Source organism: Canis lupus, chromosome 34 (genome assembly GCF_003254725.2).
Source record: "Canis lupus dingo isolate Sandy chromosome 34, ASM325472v2, whole genome shotgun sequence".
NCBI lineage: Eukaryota > Metazoa > Chordata > Mammalia > Carnivora > Canidae > Canis > Canis lupus.
Genome location: NC_064276.1, coordinates 3,802,284 through 3,808,217, shown reverse-complemented (window position 1 = coordinate 3,808,217; position 5,934 = coordinate 3,802,284). Strand labels below are relative to the sequence as shown.

General features: G+C 56.5%; 1 long non-coding RNA gene across 2 annotated transcripts; it reads left to right on the top strand.

Moving 5' to 3' along the window:
* Window positions 1–1,036: 1,036 nt before the first annotated feature.
* Window positions 1,037–2,939, top strand: LOC112662836 (uncharacterized). Of its 2 annotated transcripts, XR_007408270.1 has the most exons (3): window positions 1,121–1,277; window positions 2,420–2,613; window positions 2,854–2,939. It is a non-coding gene; the product is annotated as an uncharacterized LOC112662836 (long non-coding RNA). The 2 variants fall into 2 exon arrangements; XR_003138876.3 differs by having other exon boundaries at window positions 1,037–1,277; window positions 2,420–2,939.
* The last annotated feature ends 2,995 nt before the right edge of the window (window positions 2,940–5,934 follow it).

The following is a 5,934-nucleotide window of genomic DNA, read 5'->3' as shown; positions in this document are numbered from 1 at the left end:
CCGGGCACCTCAGGCCTCCCGCCCACCGAGCGGGAGCTGGGGTTGCCCCCTTAGGGGGAGGGGGAGGCGCAGGCAGCGGATGGTCTTTCCGGCCAAAGACCGTCGTGAACGGTCACAGACACTCAGGTTCACCCACACGGAGTTTATTTATTTTTAAAAGGATCTTATGTATTTATTCAGGAGACACAGAGGGGGAGAGAGGCAGAGACAGAGGCCGAGGGAGAAGCAGGCTCCAGGCGGGGAGCCCGACGCGGGACTCGATCCCGCCGCAGCCTCGGCAGACGCTCAACCACTGAGCCACCAGGTCTCCCGCCCACGTGGCGCCTAAGACCCACGCGTGGAGTCTGGGTGTTCCCGCGCCCTACGTGCGGGCCGCGCTCAGGGCTGCAGGCTGCGCGTCCCTGGGGAGCTCACGGCCTCGGGAGGGGAAGCGCCCCCGCGGGGCAGAGGGGGCGGGGGGTGGGGGGGGTGGGGAGGCGGGTGCAGACCCCGAAGCCCTGGAGGGAACGACGCGCCGGAGGTTCCCAGCGGGCGCCCGCACCTCAGGGGGTCCCAGGGGAGGACGTGAGGCCCGGGCGGAGGAGGCGGGCGCTGGTACCGGGGTGCGGGGCGGCCCTGGGGGCGCGGGTCCCCGCAGGCAGACGGGAGGCTTCAAGGCGGGATCGCAGTTGCGAAGGACAGAAACCAGCTCCACACCAGCCCAAGGCAGAGGGAGGAAGGTCGGGGCCACGCTGGGGACAGGACCGGACGGGCCGAGGGCTGGCGGGGGCTCGGGGTGGGGCCGGGACTCCCGCTCCCGCCGCGGCTCTGATCCAGGCCGCTCTAGGACCGCCCAGTCCCCCGCGGCAGGGGCTCTCCACGGGGCGGGGCCCTGAGCCACGGACACCGACGGGGACGCCCCGGGGCGGGGGGGGGGGGGGGCGGACACCAGGCCGGGGCGGGGCCTGAGCCACGGACACCGACGGGGAGGCCCCGGGGCGGGGGGGGCGGGGCGCGGAGGACACCAGGCCGGGGCGGGGCCTGAACCCACCGCCAGACCCGAGTCCCCGCTCCAGCACGGACAGCCCCGGGGAAGGACGCTGATTGGCGCGTCTTCAGTCACGTGACCGACGCCGGCCCAATCACGTCCCGGGAGAACAGGACGCAGCGGGGCCGAGCCGCGTGACTGCCACGTGACCCGGAGCGGCGGAGGCGGAGGCGGAGGCGGAGGCGGAGGGAGCAGGCGCGAGGCCGGGAGCCGCTCCGGGGGCCGAGCCTCTCTGCTGGGAAGGGATGAGGTGCGGGGGACAAACGGCCGGCGGTCGTCGCGGGGAGGCCGCGTGGGCCGGGTTTGGAGCCTGCGGGGCGGGCGGTCCCGGGACGGAGCTGGTGCGCGCCCGCCCCTCCCCCCCAACAGCCCGGCCACGTTTCAGAAGGTTGCGTCTGAAATGCAAAACAGGTTTTTTGGAAGATAAGTGACCTAAATGGGTGTGTTGCTTCCAAACCACTCGCCCCCGCCCCGCAGAGCCACGGGGCCCACCGCCCACCCGGGAGAGCCTGTTAGGCCAGGGCTGCTCTCGCCGCAGCCTGAGCCGGGAGATCTGCGGCAGGGCCTGCGGTTCGGCTTCCCCGGCGAGCTCCCGGGCGCTGCTGAGGCCGTGCTCCCCACGCCCCACCGGAGCCGCGAGCACTTGGCGTGTGGCCTCGCCGGACCCGAATGAGTGCTGGGAAGCCGCCCGCGGGGCCAGGTCCGCGCCTTCCCTCCCTCCTGCCTCCTCAGCCGGTGCAGGGGGAAGTGCCGGAGCCGCCGTGCGTGAGCCAGCCCTGGCGGGAGTGGACCACCAGAGCGCCCGGGGACACGTGGAGATTGGAGGAGAGCAGAAGGGAAGGGGGGGATCCGCTCTCACCCTTGCATTAGAGCCTGAGGACCTCAGTGGGGTCCCCCTCGGTGCGCCTGGCAATGCCGATGGGTGCCCCACTCCTATCCTCACTGTTGTAGGGTACTAATGATGCCCAAAGATACCAGACTTTGAGCTCAGGAACCTATAAGTGCTTCTTCAGGTGGTAAAGTTCTTGCACACGCAGCTAAATTAAGGAGCTGGAGGTTGAATTATCCTGGCTATTAGGCCCTGGCCCTCATTCATCGGGCACTGAATGCAATCACGTGAATCCTTATAAGAGGAAGGCAGAAAGAGGCTGATGTAGAAGAAGAGGGGGCCTTGTGACCAGGGAGGTAGAGGTCAGAGTGATGCAGCCACAAGCCAAGTAATGTGAGCAGCCCCTGCCCCAGGTTGGAGGCGGCAGGAAAGGGGTTCTCCCCCAGAGCCTCTGGTTGAAATAAAGCCTTCATTTCAGATTTCTGGCCTCCAGAATGATTAGAGAGTATTTTTTTGTTGTTGTTGTTTTAAGCCACTCAGTTTGTGTAGGTCCTTTTTTGCAGGAGCCAGGAACCTGGATGCAGCCTCCGTGGTGCCCACAGAGCCCTGCCCTCCTCTCTGCCTCCCCACCACCATCTCTGCAGAGCCAAGGTGCACCTTCACACTGTTGACAATGGGGCAGTGAAGACTCAGGACATGGAGAATGTTCAAGAGATAAGCCACAGGCAGCCTCAATAACTGAAGGTCAAAGGGCAGAGTAAGAGACTGATCCATGACCCTGAGGAATGACACCCACACAGGGAAGGTCTGTGCCCTGGGCTCAGCTTCCCCTGGCTCCCACCAGACTCTGGCCAGGCAGTGTTAGGCTGTCCACACTCAGTCTTCTTCCCTCTTTCTCCTACCCAGCACCCAGACCTCCCATCCTTCCCCACCACCAGGACTTCCCTAGGCTTCAGTGGATGGAGCCATGGATTTCCCTCCCCTTCTATTTCATTAGGACTCAAGCCTGCTGCAAAGCCCTCCTACCTTCCTGCCTGGATCTCAAGAGCCTAGTGTGGGAATTAAAAGCCTTATCTGTTCAAAGTCCTATCTTTTGTGCTCCTGCAGTAAGGAGCCTGTTTGGTGTGTGGGCACCTGTCAGAAACAAAGGGAAGAAAAAAGCACAAAAATTTTATTTTGAGATCTTCTGGGGCACAACAGATTGGATCTCCAAGAAGGCATTTGTTTGAAGGGAACGGGGTATAGGTACAAATAGTACCTGAGGAGCACAGGTTGGGTGGGGGAATGGGCCTAATTAACTCTATCCCAGGCATGACAAAAGTGGTGTTGTGGATTGAATTTTGTCCCCCCGAAAAGATACGGTGAAGCCCTAGCCTTCAGGACCTCAGACTGTGACCTTATTTGAAAACTGGGTCATTGCAGATTCATTAGTTGAGATGAAGTCCTCCTGGAGTCAGGTGGGCCTGAATCCAGTAGGATTGGCGTCCTGCAGGAAGACAGGGACACATCAGGGAAATGCCTGTGATGTCAGAGGCAGAGATTGAAGTCCTACAAGCCAAGGAATGCCGAGGATCACTGGCCAAGCACTAGAAGATGGATGAGAAGCAAGGGAATCCTTGATCTTGCACTTCTGGCCTCCAGAACTTTGACAATTTCTGTTGCTTGAGCCACCTGGTCTGTGGTACTTGGTGATGGTGGCCATGGGAGGCGAATACGGGTCTACCCTGTTCTTGCCCGCCTTCTCCACATTCCATGGCCAGTCCCTAAGGGCTGACGCTCTTTTCCTCCTTGGCATCCACAGCGCCACCCTTGTCCTGTGTCTGACAACAGATGATGACCATTAGTGAACCCAGCTGAGAGTGGGAGTCCAATAAGGGGAGCATGAAAGTAGGCATCCGATTTTTTAAAAAAGATTTTATTTATTCATGAGACACAGAGAGAGGCAGAGACACAGGCAGAGGGAGAAGGAGGCTCCATGCAGGGAGCCCAACACGGGACTCAATCCTGGGACTCTAGGATCATGCCCTGGGCCAGAGGCAGACACTTAACCGCTGAGCCACCCAGGTGCTCAGGGATCTGATTTTTGACAGAACTTCTTTAGCCCTTGAGAAAAGGCACCTGCAGAAAGTCCAAGCTTTCCTTGCGTTCTTGCCCTTCTCAAAAAGCGTAGGGACTTTTGTAGGAAAATGCCTTTAGAACCAAATGACAGGGGACGCCTGAGTGGCTTGGCGGTTGAGCGTCTGCCTTCAGCTCAGGGCATGATCCCAGGGTCCTGGGATCCAGTCCCGCATCAGGCTCCCTGCAGGGAGCCTGTTTCTCCCTCTGCCTGTGTCTCTGCCTCTCTCTGTGTGTCTGTCATGAATAAATAGAATCTAGATAGATAGATAGATGATAGATAGATAGATAGATGATAGATAGATGATAGATAGAAAAAAAAAAAAAGAACCAGATGACAACTCACATGGGGAAACCAGGACTGTCACATTGGTGGCCACATCTTGGATTTGCCTCCGAATAGGGAACTGGTTTTGGTCACCCAGATCACTCACCTGACTTGATTCTGAACATCTTCTGGCCATTTCCAAAAGTCACATCCAGCCTGGGAAGGTTGAGGGCACCCAATGGGGAGATGTTAGAGTCCTGTGCCTCTGGCAGCTCACACGTCAGGGCCACCGATGGTGACCCAACAGCTAGCTTCATTCTGCACCAGTTTTTGTGGTCTCAAAAGAGAGGAAACAGCAGTTCCCCTTAGTTAATGCCTTTCTCTAATTTTATGGTCTCGCCACAAGGCTGAAAGCAGCCCATCCCGAACAAGGCAAAGGAGCCTCATATTTGTTTCCCTGGGCTGGACTAAATTCCTGAGTGTTCTTCCAATGGGAATGATCCAAGATTTTCCACTGAGCTTCCCCACCCGTGTTTCTTGACTCACCATACATGCAGGCTCCTGGTTAATGGAGCTTTTTAAATCAAAGAGCAGGTGAAACAGGCTTCTTGCTCCTGGCCTATTTTTATATCTTCGTTATCCTTGTTTCTGCTCTTTCCTTCCTACATTTTTTTTATTTTGTTTGGCTTTGGTGCCTGAATTGAACATTCATTCGATTTGTCTGTTGTGTGAGGCTGGAGTCTGTCCTTTTTATTTCTAAGTAGAATCCTGCTGTTTGAGAGATACCTGTTTGAGGGTGGCTCAGTCAGTTAAGCATCTGCTTTCATCTTAGGTCACAGTCCTGGGGTCCTGGCACTGAGCCCCAAGTTGGGCTCCCTGCTCAGCGGGGAGTCAGCTTCTTCCTCTGCCTCTTCCCCTGCTTGTGCATGCGCTCTCTCTCTCTCAAATAAATAAAATCTCTAAAGAAAGAAAGAAAAAAAAAGTCATTAGAGATGTCATTAGTTAATATGAGGTCATACTGGAATAGAGCAGATCCTAATCTGATTGGTGTCTAATAAAAAGTAGAAATTTGGACAAAGATACACACACTGGGAGTGTGTCATATGTAGATTGGGGTAAAGTATCTACAAGACAAAGATGGGCAGCAAACTTCCCGGAGCCAGAGGAGAGACCTGGTACAAATTCTGTCTCACAGTCATCCGGGAAGATGAACTCTGCTGACCCCTGGGATCGTGGACTTCCAGACTTGATAGCTAGGAGACAAGGCACTGACTTTACAGTACTTTACTACAGTAGCCCTAGCAAATAGTTCACAGGCTGATTATTCACTTTTAGAAAAATGTCTGTTTAGTAAAGAATGCTCATCAAGTTAGTATTCCTTTTTTTTTTTTTAAGATTTTATTTATTTATTCATAAGAGACAGAGAGAGAGGCAGAGACACAAGCAGAGGGAGAAGCAGGCTCCCTGCAGGGAGCCTGATGCAGGACTCGATCCCAGGAACCCAGGGTCACGCCCTGAGCCAAAGGCAGATGCTCAACCACTAAGCTACCCAGGCGTCCCAAGTTAGTGTTCCTTGAGGTAGCCTGATTAGCTATCGTGCTTAGGATACATTTTGCCTTTTAATGGGGAGCCTGGGTGGCTCAGTCGGTTGGGCATCCCACTCTTGATTTCATCTCAGGTCATGATCTCAGGGTG